This window comes from Triticum aestivum, chromosome 2A (genome assembly GCF_018294505.1).
Source record: "Triticum aestivum cultivar Chinese Spring chromosome 2A, IWGSC CS RefSeq v2.1, whole genome shotgun sequence".
Taxonomy (NCBI): domain Eukaryota; kingdom Viridiplantae; phylum Streptophyta; class Magnoliopsida; order Poales; family Poaceae; genus Triticum; species Triticum aestivum.
Window position 1 is genome coordinate 300,186,493 of NC_057797.1, and position 17,509 is coordinate 300,204,001.

Below are 17,509 nucleotides of genomic sequence, written 5' to 3' on the forward strand. Positions count from 1 at the left end.
TGCGTCTAGGCGGATGGTAACAGGAGACAAGGGACACGATGTTTTTACCCAGGTTCGGGCCCTCTCGATGGAGGTAAAACCCTACTCCTTCTTGATTGATATTGATGATATGGGTAGTACAAGAGTAGATCTACCACGAGATCAAGGAGTCTAAACCCTAGAAGCTAGCCTATGGTATGATTGTGGTATGATGAAGTTGTCCTACGGACTAGAACCCTCCGGTTTATATAGACACCGGATAGGGTTAAGGTTACACAGAGTCGGTTACAATGGTTGGAGATCTTGAATATCCGCATCGCCAAGCTTGCCTTCCACGCCAAGGAAAGTCCCATCCGGACATGGGACGAAGTCTTCAATCTTGTATCTTCATAGTCCTGGAGTCCGGCTAAAGGTATAGTCCGGCTGCCCAAACACCCCCTAATCTAGGACTCCCTCATTGACCTTTGCATGCTTGGGATTATGCTTGACCACTGCATTGCTGGCAGATCTCACAGGAGGAGGAGGCGGAAGGCGCCTTTGGTTGAAGCATTTGTTTGCATAGTGCCCTTTCTGCTGACACTTGTTGCAAGTAACCTCTGAGAGCGGACGGTGATAAGGAGCACTTGACCTTGGAGCATGAGACTACGCTTTGTTCTGATAGCCTGGGTTGGGTGGGTGGGAAGATCCATTGGCACCTTTACTCTTCTGCTGGTAAGGCTGACGGAACGGAGGAGGAGGAGGCAACCAGAACTTCTGTTGCTTAGCTGCCACTTGAGTTTTAGAAGAAGGAGCTGCATCACTGACTCTCTTCTTAGATGCATCACACTTGAGCTGAGCAGCTTCTTGCTTTAGTGCCATTTTGTAGAATTCATCATACTTGGTCGGCTCAAAAAGCACAAGAGCTAATTGCAGATCTTCCCTGAGGCCACCTCTGAATTGATAAATCATGCTCTTCTCGTCAGGGGTGTCTTGCTTAGCGAAGCGAGCGATGCTCTGAAAAAGGATGTTGTATTGGTAAATAGACAAGCTTCCTTGCTTGAGATTGCGGAACTCCTCACGCTTACTCTTAGGAACACTTTGTGGAATGTGGTGAGCTTTGAAGTCTCAACGGAAATCATCCCAGGTAATCACACGACCTCCTCTGGAATCTTTGTATTGTTGATACCACTCAGCAGCTTGGTCTTTGAGTAGGAACGAAGCAAACTTGACAAAGTCCTCAGGAATGACATTGCTACACTCAAAATGTTTGCATATATCCACAAGCCAGTCGTTGGCGTTTGTGGCCTCGACACAGTTACTAAGGGACTTCGGCTAGTTTGCGAGGAACTGATTGAGGGTAGCAAACTGGGGCTGATTGTTGCCTTGGCCTTTATTTCCTTGGTTGCCTTGCCCTTGGTTGCAGTCTTTCAAGAGATGCAAAGGCATTTGAGTGTTGGTGTTGGTGGCGGCCATGACAGCTTGCCATGCCTCCGGAGGTGGAGGTGGTGACGGAGGTTCCGGATTCTGACACGTTGGAGGAGCCATCCTGAAGAGGTTGACATCCGTTAGCATCTTGAAAGACATATATTCAAGCTGGATCAATGTATCGAAATTGAAACATATAGCCTTAACATTCGAACAAGAACGAACGAATGAATTACAAAGTAAATCATCACACTTACATAAATTGAGAAGCCACTTAGATAGAGATAGATGAATAAAGCAACAAGGTACGGACATGAACAAATATTTGGCAAGGATTACCCAATCACAAACCAAATATCTACGGGAAGAAATACTAGAGCTACAAGAATTCCCACCTATGAAACTCCCGAAACTTTCTGCTTATGCAATCAGGTGTTGGGGATACAGGGGAAGCATAATATCTCACCCAAAACTAGGAAATCCTACATCCAGTTGTATCCATCCTTCAACACATAACCAAGAAACCTTCGGAAATCATTTACCTCAACCTTCGAAAAGCATCCGTTATACGAGTTATGGCAATACTCCCAAACTCCCGCCCCAGTACTGGGTGGCGTCGAGGTTATCTCACCAACAACTGCATAAAGGAGATTTTCAATGTCGGCAAACTCAGGTATTCCAGAACTGCAACGATAAAATTGGGACAACAACACCTCGGAGCTCAACTCCCCGGGACACTGCCACAACCCCTAAATGTCAGGAGGCACCAAGAACAATGTTCTTGTCACAAAACCATCGGAACGATTCCAAGATACCCGCATGATCCTAAAAAAATTTAGTGAAATTTGAGGAGAGAAGAGTCAAAACTCTACGTCAGGAGGCCTCACCAGAGCGACGAAGGGACTGAGGAGTAAAAAGAATCCTACTCTCCGATATATATAATCCTATAAGACTCAAAACATTTTGTTCTAGACACAACAAGGTTAGCGATTTGACCAAGCAGGGGGCTCCTAAGCCGGGGAAGGCTCTGATTACCAACTTGTAACACCCACGATGCAACTATATCTCCCACGTGTCGGGGCACGACTTAGAGGCATAACCGCATGGTAGGCATGTCGCAAAAGGGGTAATCTTTACACGTCCAATGTACTGAATAAGAAAGGGATAAAGAGTTGGCTTACAATCGCCACTTCACACAATACATAAATATAGCATACATCATCCAGTATACAATCAAGGTCCGACTACGGAACCAAAATAAAGAAAGACAACCCCAAATGCTAGATCCCCGATCGCCCCAACTGGGCTCCTCTACTGATCATCCGGAAAAGAAACATAGTAAAGGCCCGAATCCTCGTCGAACTCCCACTTGAGTTCGGTCGCGTCCCCTGCACTGGCATCGTCAGCACCTGCATCTGTTTGGAAGTATCTGTGAGTCACGGGGACTCAGCAATCTCACACCCTAGCGATCAAGACTATTTAATCTTAAAGGTAGGAAAGTTAGTGAGGTGGAGCTGCAGGAAGCACTAGCATATATGGTGGCTAACTTACGCAAATGAGAGCGAGAAGAGAAGCAAAGCACAATCGAGAGGCTAAAAGTGATCAATAAGTGATCCTAAAACTACTTACGTGCAAGCATAACACGAGTCCGTGTTCTCTTCCCGGACTCCGCCGAAAAGAGACCATCACGGCTACACACGCGGTTGATACATTTTAATTAAGTTAAGTGTCAAGTTTTCTACAACCGGACATTAACAAATTCCCATCTGCCCATAACCGCGGGCATGACTTTCGAAAGTTCAAAACCCTATAGGGGTGTCCCAACTTAGCCCATCACGAGCTCTCACGGTCAACGAAGGATATTCCTTCTCCCAGGAAGACCCGATCAAACTCGGAATCCCGGTTACAAGACATTTCGACAATGGTAAAACAAGACCAGCAAAACCACATGGTGTGCCGACAAATCCCGATAGGAGTTGCACATATCTCGTTGTCAGGGCACACCGGATAAGCTAAGCATATAGGAACCAACATAACCCAAGTTCCCAAGGGACGGTCCCGCACGGTGCTCTAGTTTGGACCAACACTCATAGGAGCACTGGCCCGGGGGTTTAAAATAAAGATGACCCTTGAGTCTGCGGAACCCAAGGGAAAAGGTTTAGGTGGCAAATGGTAAAACCAAGGTTGGGCCTTTCTAGAGGACTTTTATTCAAGGCAACTATCAAGGGGTTCCCATAACACCCAACCGCATAAGGAACGCAAAATCAAGGAACATAACACCGGTATGACGGAAACTAGGGCGGCAAGAGTTGAACAAAACATCAGGCATAAGGCCGAGCCTTCCACCATTTACCAAGTATATAGATGCATTAAAGTAAACAAGATATAATAATAATGATATCCCACCATGGCAATAGAGCGAACAACTAGCAAACAAAGATAGAAGTGATTTAGAGGGTATGGTCATCTTGCCTGCAAAGTTCTCCGAGTTGAGAAAAACTTGATCCTCGTAAGCGTACTCAATGGGTTCCTCAATCACGTACTCATCTCCCGGCTCTACCCAAGGCAGGAACACAAGCAAAAGACCAACAATCAATCACGGTGCAATATGCAAGCAACATGATGCAAAACATGGCATGCCATGCGGGATGTGATATGCAATGCATATGCGTGCTCCGGAAGGAAAAGGATGAACAAGGCACCAACCTGGAAAACCAAGTGTGCCACTGGAAAGATGAGTTCATTTCGGTCTAAATCGATATAAAGATCACCGGAATCGGATGCAAGCAAAACAAGAATGGCACAATTCTATGATTAACAGCACAATGCCATATAGAATGCAACAAGAAACTAAGCTACTGCACTCCAACATAGCAACAAAGCACATGGATGTGATCTACTCAAGATGCTTGACAAAACATGAACACTGAGCTACGGCTAAATCACACTAGAATAGGTTAAAACAATCATGGAAAAAGTGCAAAAGATATCAGCATCACAGACTTAGTGAAAACACTAACATGCCAGGAATTAACATCAGGAAGCAATGTATAGAGCAAGAAAACAACATGCTACAGGAACAGATCATAGCAAACAAAGGCATGGCATGAATCTACTCAAAGCATAGAACAAAAGTCCCTTACTGATCAAGAGCCAAAAAGGCATAGACGATATGATGGCACCCATGTAAACATAGCAAGTTTCGTTAACAGATTCAGACTTAGCAGAAAACTGAGCATGGAAAAAACAAAATTATGAAGGCATCTTTGCGAGCTTGACTCACTCACGACAAGGAATTGAATGACAAACTAAGCATACTACCAGCAAGAAGACATGATCATAAGGCTAACCATGGAAAGAACAAGTGCATAGCATGCATGGATCAACTATAACAACCATGGCAAAATTGATTAACATGTAAACAATCTGCCAGGAACATTTTATAGCAAACGTATAGCAAGATTAAGAACTTCTAGGGCCCTCCATAATTGCAAACAGGGGCATGGATGGATAGAGCACAACCATATGTCCAAATCATCCTTACTGAAGATACTCAAACAAAGCATGGATCTCACTATAGCATCATGTTTACATGGCAAAAAAATAACAGCAGAGCAATGACTTAATAAAATCATGTCCATGAAATCAGCAATATCACGAGGGCTACTTTGCATGCTTGTGCTAGTCACCACAAAGATCACAAAAATACATGGCATACACCCCTGTAAAGATGTCATGGCCTAGATCAAAACTCATGTAGAGCTCATGCCCACATGCAGCACACATCAAATGTAGCAAAAATGACAAATCCTCATACTCTGATCAGAACCAGCACCTAACAATTTATAGCACTCTTGCATCAACTATTTGGGCATCAAGATGGACTCAAACAAGCATGGCCCATTAGAACAAAATGGAGAGCTCATCCTAATGAACATTTTGATATATTGCACGCACAAAACGGAGCATAACACAAGAAGTTATGGCATGATGAAAAGGGGCTAAAATTATAGCAGAAAAGGACTAAGTGGATTTCACCTCGCCCCGAGGCGCAACAGGACCTCGCCGGAGATGGAGGAGACGGCGGCCGGAGTTCGTCGCCGGACTTGACGGAGATGAAGGAGGGGCACAGGGCTCGCCGGAGTTGGCTGCAGGGAGGAAGAGGCGGCGACGGGGATGACGAGGAGGCCGGGTGGCGGTGCGGGGTCGGAGGAGACGGCGGCGGTGCGGTGCAGTGCGGGCCGCAGGGGCCGGCGGTGGGCCCGAGCTGGCCGCGGCGGGGCGTGGGTTGTGCTGCCACGTGGCAGGGCCCCGTTGGTTGTGGGCGGCGGCGGCGATCCGTCCAGCGCGGACGGACATGTCCGGTGGCGGCGGAGGGCGATTTTAGGGTTTTGGACCTGGAATTTGGACGAGGAGCACATATTTATACCTAGAAGGAGGTGGGAGTGTCCAAATGAGGTGTAGTTTTCGGCCACGCGATCGTGATTCGACGACAGAGGACATGGGATAGGTTTGGAATGGTTATTGGGCCACTTTGGAGGTGTGTTGGGCTGCAACACACACGAGGCCTTTATGGTTCCCCGGTTAACCGTTGGAGTATCAAACGGACTCCAAATGGCACGAAACTTTACAGGCGGTCTACCGGTGGTGTACCAAGGCCGCTTGGAAAATCTTGTTCCATTCCAAGAAAGTTTAACACCCACTCACGAAAAGAGGCAAAAGGGGGCGCCGGAGGACGAAGAAGTGTCGGATTGCAAAACGGACAATGGGGAAAATGCTCGGATGCATGAGACGAACACGTATGCAAATGATATGCACATGATGACATGATATGAAATGCATGTCAGGACCCCGATTCTAAGTCACACCGATCTAGCATGTAACACCTCATATCACTTTGCGGCCTCATGCACGGTATTCCCACGGGTGTCGCCTTACCATGGCCCGGGACCGTTTGCGCCTTTTGGCTCACGTATATGATAGTGTCGCTAGCATCCATATGACAGAGAACTCGGGGAGACATGACTAGTCGTGAACCCAAAGTGGCACTAACTTACGGGGACAGGCATACATGAATCAACATCGAGCATGTCGGTCAGCAGCGTGTGAATCCGGGCTGTAACACTGGGCTAACAGGACTCCGAGAACTCGGGCTGTAGCAGGCTAGGCAGGACTCCGGATGTCACCGCATGAAATTTCCCCGAAGGGACAGACACAGGAACGAGGTGAATCACATGCCGGTCAGTCAAGTGCTCCGAAGCAGTAGTGCTGGGCTAGCAGGACTCCGGTGAACCGGGCTGTAGCGGACTACTATGGCTCATGGAAGCACAAGACTACATTTCCCCATAAGAGAGGCTACCAAGGATAAACAACTAGGTTGTCGGATCCCACACATACCAAGCATTTGAATCATACACACAATATGCTCGATATGCGTAAATACAACATGGCATCACAACATAACTCTACGACTCAAGTATTTATTCATTAGGCTCCGAGGAGCGAGATATTACAAACATGGGTCTCATGACCCAACATTCAAAGCATACAAGTCAAAGCACATGCGGAAGCTTAATTTGTCTGAGTACAGACAACTAAAAATGAAGAAGGCTGAGGAGCCTGCCTATCTACAAGACCCTCCCAAGGGTACAAGATCGTAGCTGAGGTAACAAGCTAAACGTCGAAGTCCAAGCGGAACTACTAGTGAGACTGACGTCTCTTTGCAAAACATAAATTAAGCAAACATGAGTACAAATGTACCCAGCAAGACTTACATCAGAACTAGCTACATGTGCATCATTATCAACAAAAGGGTGGTGGAGTTTAACTGCAGCAAGCCAGCTTTGACTCGGTGGCTATCCTGAACTACGACTGCAAGTAACTCTTTTGGGGTGGCGCACACGAGTCCGCATTTTCACCATATCAATACTCCACTATGGATCCGCTCCCGTCTCTACGAGAATGCAATCCATAGCACTCATGCTTATCTTGCGCATTTTAGAGTATCCACTTTCACTTGTCTATGAACTATGCAAGGGGTCCAAGTTTCCATATCCGAGGAATCCGGCTATTCGAATAGATAGTGATAACCCTGCAGGGGTGTACTTCTTCACACACGCTCTCGCCACTTACCACCATGTACACATCGTGTATCTCGGCAACCTTCAAGCGGAAGCCTGGCGAGGGAGTCGGCCACGACCTGACTAACCAACAAGTATCTAGTCTAGGTTTATCGCCTATTTAGGTTCCATTTGCAAGGAGATCCGGCCGGGGTGTCGCTCACGACCCCAAACGATGTGTGCAGGGTTCCCAAGCCCACCATCCTGGTGCCACTTGGTACACCGTGCCACTGTGCCTAGTCTGTCCCAAGCCCACCTGTACCGGGTGCCACTTGGTAGACTACTAACACTACCTACAAACACCAGAAACTAGTTGCAACTCCTGGAGAGAGATCGAGTTGATTAATAAGCCGAGAGGGGTCTAGTTACCGGAACCCAATGTGTGGTAGTAACTGTTGATGGATCACAAACACAGAACTCAGTTCCTGAGGACGGCTACAATGAGACAACCCACCATGTACTCCCACATGGCCTCTCACCGCTACCTTTACCAAATCGTGTTCACACACTTAGCTCTCAACGGTAGGACATGTTCACCATGTTCCAATTCATTCCCGATGAATCAGACCTGACTCAACTCTAAGCAGTAGCAGGCATGACAAACAAGCATGAATGAGTAGGCACATCAGGGCACAAGCAACTTCTACTCATGCTAGTGGGTTTCATCTATTTACTATGGCAATGACAGGTCATGCAGAGGAAAGGGGTTTAGCTACCGCAGCATGTAACAGTTGAAACGTTGTTGTCCTAATGCAGTAAAAGAGATCAGGAGCGAGAGAGTGGGATTATATCGGAATGAACAAGGGGTTTTTGCTTGCTTGGCACTTCTGAAGATAGTATAGTTCTTCATCGGTGTCATCGATCACATCGTCGGAACTACGTCCACTAAGAGGGGACAACCACCGGCAACAGAGAAGAGACATAATCAATGCAATGCAACAATATGATGCATGAACATGACATGTGTAATGCCCTCGATGCGGCTATATCTCCCACGTGTCGAAGCACGACTTAGAGGCATAACCGCATTGAAAGCAATGTCGCAAGTGAGGTAATCTTCACACAACCCATGCAATAAAATAGGGGAAGAAGTTACATATTGGCTTACAATCGCCACTTCACACAATTACATGAATAAAGCATTGCATCATCCAAATACAATCAAGGTCCGACTACGGAACCAAAATAAAAGAAGAACCCCAAATGCGACAAAGGTCCCTGATCAACCCCAACTAGACTCCACTACTGATCAACTAGAAAGAAACAACACAAAGGACAAGATCTTCATCGAGCTCCTCCTGAGCTTGGTTGCATCATCTGCATGATCTCATCGGCACCTGCAAACTCATTTTGGAAGTATCTGTGAGTCACGGGGACTGAGCAATCTCGCACCCTTGCGATCAAGACTATTTAATCTTATAGGTAGGGTAAAAGGTATGAGGGGGAGCTGCAGCAAGCGACTAGCATATATGGTGGCTAACCTATTCGCAAAAGAGAGCAGGAAGAGAAGGCAAAACACGATCGAGAAACTATGATCAAGAAGTGATCCTAGAACAACCTACGTCAAGCATAACTCCAACACCGTGTTCACTTCCCGGACTCCACCGGAAAGAGACCATCACGGTTACACACGCGGTTGATTCATTTTAATTAAATTAAGGTTCAAGTTATCTACAACCGGACGTTAACAAATTCCCATCTGCCCATAACCGCGGGAATGGCTTTCGAAAGTTCAATCCCTGCAGGGGAGTCCCAACTTAGCCCATGACAAGCTCTCACGGTCAACAAAGGAATAGACCTTCTAGCGGGAAGACCCGATCAGACTCGGAATCCCGGTTACAAGACATTTCGACAATGGTAAAACAAGACCAGCAAAGCCACCCAGATGTGCCGACAAATCCAGATAGGAGCTGCACATATCTCGTTCTCAGGGCACACCTGATGAGCAAGACGTCGGGTAAGCCAGCCCAGAGTTGCCCCTGGTAGCCTCGGACATCGCTCAGTTGGACCAACACTTAGAGAAGCACTGGCCCGGGGGGGTTAAAATAAGATGACCCTTGAGCCGGCCGACTCAAGGGAAAGAAAAGGCTAGGTGGCAAATGGTAAAACCAATGTTGGGCCTTGCTGGAGGAGTTTTATTCAAGGCGAATTCTCAAGGGGTTCCCATTATAACCCAACCGCGTAAGGAACGCAAAATCCGGGAACATAACACCGATATGACGGAAACTAGGGCGGCAAGAGTGGAACAAAACACCAGGCATAAGGCCGAGCCTTCCACCCTTTACCAAGTATATAGATGCATTAATTAAATAAGATATATTGTGATATCCCAACAAGTAAACATGTTCCAACCAGGAACAACATCTCCATGTTCCAACAAGGAACAAAACTTCAATCTTCACCTGCAACTAACAACGCTATAAGAGGGGCTGAGCAAAGCGGTAACATAGCCAATCAACGGTTTGCTAGGACATGGTGGGTTAGAGGTTTGACATGGCAATTTGGGAGGCTTGAAAGCAAGTGGTAGGCATCGTAGCATTGGCATAGCAAAAGAGCGAGCAAACTAGCATAGCAAAGATACTAGTGATTTCGAGGGTATGATCATCTTGCCTGCACAGTTGTCAGAGTTGACTGGATCCTCGAAAGCAAACTCAACTGGCTCCTCGTTAGTGAACTCATCTCCCGGCTCTCCCCAAACAAGACAAACAAGCAACAAAGACACAATCAACCACGTGCAAACTCAAACAACAGAATGCAAAGATGATATGCTCTGTGGGATGCGATGCGGGATGCGTAATGCAAGATATGACAGGAAAAGCATGAACCTGGCCTCAACATGGAAACCCAAGTGTGCCACTCGAAAGATGAGATGAAATCGCTTGAAAACGATATAAAGAACGCCGGAATCGGAGTTATGGTTTGGAAATGGCAAGCGATTCAAATATGACACCGGTCTGCGATTTACAGCAAGTAGCCACCTAAATGCAATGAGATGAACATGCTACAGCACCCAAACATGACAACTAAATTCATGGCAGGGATGCATTCAAGATGCTTAACAAAAATCTAGCACTGAGCTACGGCCAAATCATCCATTAACAAGTTCAAACAAGCATGACAAAAATGCATATGACAAACAGATCTCTGACTTAGTGAAATTAACACTTGTCTGGAATTTCAGATCAGGTAGCCCTCTTCGGAGCAACAAAACTACATGCTACATGACCTGAACATGGAAAAGTAAAGCATGGCATGGAGCTACTCAAAGAGCTTACCAAAAGTCCCTTAGTGACCTTGAGCCAAAAGGGATCAGAAAATACAATTGCAAGCATGTGAACATAGCAAAAACATAATCAGTTTTCAGACTTAGTGAAAAACTAGCACATGCTGAAATATATCTCAAGTAGGCATGTTTACGAGCTCGATGCACTCAATACGAGGCAAGTAATGGCAAGACAAGCATATACCCATCAAGAAGGCACAAAATGCAATCTAGACATGTCAAGAACAATAGCATAGCATGCATGGATCAACTACAACATCACCGGCAAAATTGCAAACAAGTTGACAATCTGCCCAGATTCACAAAGTAGCAAAGGTAGAGCTCGATTGACTCAAGCTAGGGTGCTCCATAATTGCAAAAAAAGACATAGATGGATAGAGCACTACAATATTAACAAAACATCTTTACTGATCATCCTCAAAAGGGGCACGGATCACTAGGAAACAACATGAACATATGGCAACATGAGATAAACAAATCAAGGACTTAGTGGAATTGCTAAGTCCCTGAAAACAGAATTACTAAGTGCACCACTTTGCAAGCTTGCACTAGACACCACACACATCACAAAATACATGGGTTGCACCTCTAGAAAGATGACAAAACCCTTAACAAAACATATGTAGAGCATCAGGGCATATCATGCCCACATTAATCATGGCAAAAATGACAAAAAACTAAATGGAGCAGCAGATCTGACAAATATCTCAAGTAGCCCTCTTCGAACAGCATTTCAGGCATCAAGATGACCTCAAATGAAAATGATGCAATGGAATGAAATGATGTACTCTCCGAGATGAACATTCTGATATGCTATATGCATGAATCGGAGCTACGTATGCAAAGTTACAATGCGATGAACATGAGCACTTGGATCTGGGATTTCCGGGACTTAGTGAAATTATACCGTCTGGAAACTGGACGGGGTGATGCGGGACGAGGAGATCCGGGCGGCGCGGGGATGTTTGGATCGGGGGAGTGGTGGATCTGGTCCACCCTACGGGATCTCGCCGGAGTCAATGGCCGGCCGGAGTTCGAAGCGGCCGGAGGAGAGGCAGGCCGGCGCGGGCAGCGGCCGGATGCGGGCGAGCGGCGTCGGGCGTGGGGTCGGTGCACGGGAGGCGGCGGTCATCGGCGCACGGGGCGGCGGGCTCGAAGGCAGCCGCGGCGATCGGCAATGGTGGCGGCGGTGGGCGGCGGAGAGGCGATGCGGCAGCGGGCGCCGATGGGCCGGGGCGGCGCCCGGGGTTGGCGGCGAAGGCCGGGCGGCGGCGGATCCAGGCCCCGCGGGCCAGATCTGGGCCGCGCGGGCCCGTGACGGCGGAGGAGAGAGGAGGAGGCCAGGTGGCGCGCGGGGATTGGCCCGGAGCGGCGGCGCGACTGAGGTGGCGGCTCCCCATTGGTGGGAGTGAGGTGGCAGCGGGCGGTGGACACGTCCGGCGGCGCGAGAGGAGGAGTTTTTAGGGTTCATCCGCGAAAATTTCGGGGATGGCCACATATTTATAGGTAGAGGGAGCTAGGAGAGTCCAAATGAGGTGCGGTTTTCGGCCACGCGATCGTGATCGAACGCTCTAGATGATGGAGCAGAGTTAGGTGGGTTTTGGGCCAAATTGGAGGGGTGTTGGGATGCAACACACACAAGGCCTTTTCGGTCCCTCGCTTAACCGTTGGAGTATCAAACGAAGTCCAAATGGTACGAAACTTCACAGGCGTTCTACCGGTAGTAAACCCAGGCCGCTTGGCAAGTCTCGGTCCAATCCGGAAATGTTTAATCCCCACACATGAGAGAAAGGTAGAAACGACCACCGGAGGAGAACGGAGCGCCGGAATGCAAAACGGACAACGGGGAAAATGCTCGGATGCATGAGACGAACACGTATGAAAATGAAATGCACATGATGACATGATATGCAATGCATGACACCCAAGCAATGACAACGCAACAACAGCGAATAACTGGACGACACCTGGCACATCGGTCTCAGGGCGTTACAACACTCCACCACTACGAGAGGATCTCGTCCCGAGATCTAGAATGGCACCGGAGGGAAAATGGAAGAGAAAGAGAAGAGGTAAAACTAAGTTGCTCCTTTGACCAATGAGTGAAACCAAAGAACCTTGCAAAAGTTAAACAAATTGAAAGAAAGAATACAACAGAGACGAACGAAGTTGAAAACACTTTGTTAGAAAAGAGGAACAAGGCAGAACAAGGTTCAAAGCATCCCGATTGAAAAGAAAAAGAGTTAAATAATAACTTGATATGATGAGAAGATACTTGATGACATTACAAAACACTGCCTCCGGAACGAAGGGAAAACAATATCTTGAGAGAGCACGGTTACAACAAATGCTAGAATGGGGTTGTTGAAAACCAAGAACGAAAAGAATAAGTTTGATATGGTCTTATGGAGTACAACTCCAATTATGAGGTGATAACCTGCCACTCATGGGAAAAAAATGGATTGATAAGAACACAGAGACGAGAAACTTATTTCACCCGGGAGGATAAACGAAGAACTTGGATCATTTATAAGCACCATAAGTAGCAACAATCCTTAGGGAAGGCTTTAGGTGTGCCATGACACAAGATAACTCCAATGAAGAGATTGATGGATTTAAAATACCCCATTCTTAACAACCTGTGAATCATGAAACATGAATTCAAATTATCAGGAATGATATAATACCACCTCAAATGATACGGTAGAAGGAATTGCACTCTGGATTGCAAGAAGAAGAAAGCTTGAACTCCTATGAAAATAATCTTGATGAATGTTTCTAGAACGAATTAAGTCCTTGATGAACTATCATGTAGAACCTCCATGAAGAACTCCGATAAACAAAAGAATGATCAAACGGAAAGAAAGGGTGGTTAAAATCACAAGGTGAAGCCTTGCAATGATTTAGATGGAGCTTCGCGATGAGATAATGTGGAAAAGCTTGGAACTCCAGAAAAGAAAGATGAACAAATGAAATCAAGAATTTGATGAGCCTCCGGAGTAAGGAATTAATCACTTGGATGAAACAAGAATAAGAATTACATTATGCTTATCCTTCATCAATTAAATTGATGACAAATAATGGATTTGGCATACTACTCATTCTCGTATCAAGGATTAAGAGAGATATAACATAAACTTAATAGACCACTGGTAGGATTGAAACAACGAATGCATTGATATGATGAAGAAGAAAGAGAACACTTGAGCGAAACCACCGTAAGAATTGAAAATGAACGAAGAAGAAAAATAAAGAAGCACCGGGAAGGATTATAGAGCAAATGAAGATACTTGAGGGGAATTTAGATACATAAGAATGAAGAGATCGCGAGCTGGTAAGAGAAAACTTGAATGATGCACCGGTAAGATTGGAGAATGATAACTGACAGCTGAGAATGAATAAAACTGAATTGGTGGACTCCGGATAACACACTGAGAAGACTCTTGAATTGTTCCGGATAGGTGAAAAGAATTCTCACAGTAAAAACAATTATGAGAGGATGGCAGAGAATGGGGCAAGATTAAAGAGAAACTCTTCTTCGGTCTTCAAAATCTGAGAATGACGACGAGAAACATCACCAAGAATTATTTTAGACACTCTGGAAGAATCAAACGAAGACATTGAGCCAACGATGAAAAGAATTATGAAAGATCTAGGAGATGGCATTTGACTGATGATAACTCATTCTTACATCAAACTTTAAGAGAATTTGGGATAGCTCCGGGAAAATAAGAAGAGTCAGGTAAGATCCTGGGAAAGACCTGTGGGTTAGGGCCCACTCAAAAGAAACACCGTTGAAATGATTAAAAAGAGAGGTTTCACCGGTTGAATTAAATGACTTGAATGAGATACCAATCTCAAAAGAGCTTGAACGAATGCAGAGTGGAAACACGAATCTTCGAGATATCTTGAGTACTCCGGAACAATTAAATAGCGAGAAGTGAATGAATATGAGGTGCACCGGCATGAGAAGGTATTTGAAACGAGGAGAAAGATATGATCAATAACGCTTGAATTTAAACCACCGGAGAAGAAAAGAACAAATAATGATAACTTGAAGCTCCGTTAGTATCTCCTTGAGAATCACCGGATAAGAACATTGACGAAAAAGACTGGAGAGACTTCGCATCAATAAGATGGATACTTGATAAAGAAATCCAAGTCCTTGAAGAAACAAGGGTTGGGTGGGAGGGACAACAAAGACAACTTGGGATGGATGAAACGAACACCGTTGAGAAGAACTGATACTTGATCTTGCGGATGTTGCAATGATTGGATCCACCTGAAGAGAAACACACCGGTTGACAAGGATTGACATGACAATATTGATGATCATGAAGGATTTGTATTCACATTGGAGTATGAGAACACCATTTAGAGAAGGTATGGAATCAACATTTGACTTCGAAGCAACTCGAATATCACAACTCAAAACAAAACAAAGGATTGGCTTGCAAAATAAGCCGAAACAAACATATGATAGAGATTTCGTCCGAAGTTTTCGTGGTGGGGCCTACACGGGCTCGATCGTACAACACCATCATGTACAAGGCAGTGCACATGACATATGAAGCGTCCCCGAGTCGGCATAGCCAAGGACTCTTTAAGACACAACGAGACCACTGTAAAATCAACCGTGAATAGGCGGACCACTAGATGTTCAACCCCAATTTCATATCATACATCTGTCGGAAAGATATCCTAAGAGCTACTTGAATTCCCACTTATAAACTCCCGAAACTTTCCGGTTATGCAATCAGGTGTTGGGGATACAGGGGAAGCATAATATCTCACCCAAACTAGCAAGTCCTACATCCAGCTGCATCCATCCTTCAACACATAACCAAGAAACCTTCGGAAATCATCTACCTCAACCTTCGAAAAGCATCTGTTATAAGAGTTATGGTGATACTCCCGAACTCCCGCCCCAGTACTGGGTGGCGTCGAGGTTATCTCACCAACGAAATGCATAAAAGAGATTTTCGATGTCGGCATACTAAACTCAGGTATTCCAGAACTGCAACGATAAAATTATGACGACAACACCTCAGAGCTCAACTCCCCGGGACACTTCCACAAAACCCCTGACAGGAGGCACCAAGAAAATGTTCTTGTCACAAAACCATCGGAACGATTCCAAGATACCCGCGTGATCCTAAAAAAAAATTAGTGAAATTTAAGAAGAGAAGAGTCAAAACTCTACGTCAGGATGCCTTACCAGAGCGATGAGGAGACTGGGAAGTAAAAAAGAATTCCTAAACTCTCCGATATATAATTCCTAAATGACTCAAAACATTTTTCTAGACACAACTCGGCCGCTAAAACGATCAAGCAATGGGGCTCCTAAGGTCGGGGAAGGCTATGATTACCAACTTATAACGCCCTCGGTGCGGCTATATCTCCCATGTGTCGAAGCATGACTTAGAGGCATAACCGCATTGAAAGCAATGTCGCAAGTGAGGTAATCTTCACACAACCCATGTAATAAAATAGGGGAAGAAGTTACATAGTTGGCTTATAATCGCCACTTCACACAATTACATGAATAAAGCATTACATCATACAAATACAATCAAGGTCCGACTACGGAACCAAAATAAAAGAAGAACCCCAAATGCGACAAAGGTCCCCGATCGACCCCAACTGGACTCCACTACTGATCAACTAGAAAGAAACAACACAAAGGACAAGATCTTCATCGAGCTCCTCCGGAGCTTGGTTGCGTCATCTACACGGTCTCATCGGCACCTGCAAACTGGTTTTGGAAGTATCTGTGAGTCACGGGGACTCAGCAATCTCGCACCCTTGCGATCAAGACTATTTAAGCTTATAGGTAGGGTAAAAGGTATGAGGGGGAGCTGCAGCAAGCGACTAGCATATATGGTGGCTAACCTATTCGCAAAAGAGAGCAGGAAGAGAAGGCAAAACACGATCGAGAAACTATGATCAAGAAGTGATCCTAGAACAACCAACGTCAAGCATAACTCCAACACCGTGTTACTTCTCGGACTCCACCGGAAAGAGACCATCACGGTTACACACGCGGTTGATTCATTTTAATTAAATTAAGGTTCAAGTTATCTACGACCGAACATTAACAAATTCCCATATGCCCATAACCGCGGGCACGGCTTTCGAAAGTTCAATCCCTGCAGGGGAGTCCCAACTTAGCCCATGACAAGCTCTCACGGTCAATGAAGGAATTGACCTTCTAGCGGGAAGACCCGATCAGACTCGGAATCCCGGTTACAAGACATTTCGACAATGGTAAAACAAGACCAGCAAAGCCACCCAGATGTGCCGACAAATCCCGATAGGAGCTGCACATATCTCGTTCTCAGGGCACACCGGATGAGCAAGACGCCGGGTAAGCCAGCCCAGAGTTGCCCCTGGTAGCCTCGGACATCGCTCAGTTGGATCAACACTTAGAGAAGCACTGGCCCAGGGGGTTAAAATAAGATGACCCTTGAGCCGGCCGACTCAAGGGAAAGAAAAGGCTAGGTGGCAAATGGTAAAACCAATGTTGGGCCTTGCTGGAGGAGTTTTATTCAAGGCAAATTGTCAAGGGGTTCCCATTATAACCCAACCGCGTAAGGAACGCAAAATCCGGGAACATAACACCGATATGACGGAAACTAGGGCGGCAAGAGTGGAACAAAACACCAGGCATAAGGCCGAGCCTTCCACCCTTTACCAAGTATATAGATGCATTAATTAAATAAGA